The sequence below is a fragment of the Scyliorhinus canicula genome, chromosome 26, assembly GCF_902713615.1.
Source record: "Scyliorhinus canicula chromosome 26, sScyCan1.1, whole genome shotgun sequence".
NCBI lineage: Eukaryota > Metazoa > Chordata > Chondrichthyes > Carcharhiniformes > Scyliorhinidae > Scyliorhinus > Scyliorhinus canicula.
The window spans coordinates 5,942,378-5,943,208 of record NC_052171.1 but is presented as its reverse complement, the minus strand read 5'-3'; positions in this window follow the sequence as shown (position 1 = coordinate 5,943,208).

The window sequence follows — 831 nt, the reverse complement described above, 5'->3', positions numbered from 1 at the left end:
TCTCGTCCTGTCATTGTGAAGCTGGTGCAAGCTCCCAGAGAGCAATGGTCTGAACGAAGCTCAGTTCTATAATTAAAAACAAGCTGTCCTGTCCCCTCTTCCAAACGCTCCACGCCAACCTCTGTCTCAGCCACTCCAAGGCTCCTTATATCCTCTATGCCAAATGACCAACAAGATTCGATAAATTACAATATCACTGAGCAATTGATCACAGTCGAAATGGGCTAGTTCTGAATATTTATGGTAGGTACAATACCTTTTTTCCTTTCAAAGTTCCCATGCGCTTTAGCAATGGCACAGGTCCTGTTTGACAATGCCTATTTAAATACATGCAAAGAGGAAACTGATTGCTCATCTAAAACTGGTTTTACAGCACTTCATGAACAAAAATTCAAGCATTCCTTCTCCCAATAAGCCTTGAAGGTAACGTCTAAAAGTAGGCTCAGCCTCAATTCCCTCTTCCACCCCATCCCAAGGTCTCCCCACCCCCCCCATCTAAAATGGGTACTTGGGTGATATTTATCTGAAACAATATTGCAATAAAGTGTTATTATCGTCAAGTATGGGGAAAACCAAATGGAGAAGATGGGGGGCGAGGGGGGAGGCAAGTACAGTCGAAAGAAAGTGAATGTTTTCTCACTCCAAAAGAGCCACCATTCTTAACCAATCCCATCTAATTAGTTAAAAGCAAATTACTGCGGATGCTGAAATCTGAAACAAAAACAGAAGTGCTGGATAATCACATCAGGCCTGTCGGCATCTAGGGCAGCACGGTAGGAGAGTTTTCCCCAGTGCCCTTGTCAATATTTACCCTCAACGAGGGCAGCACGG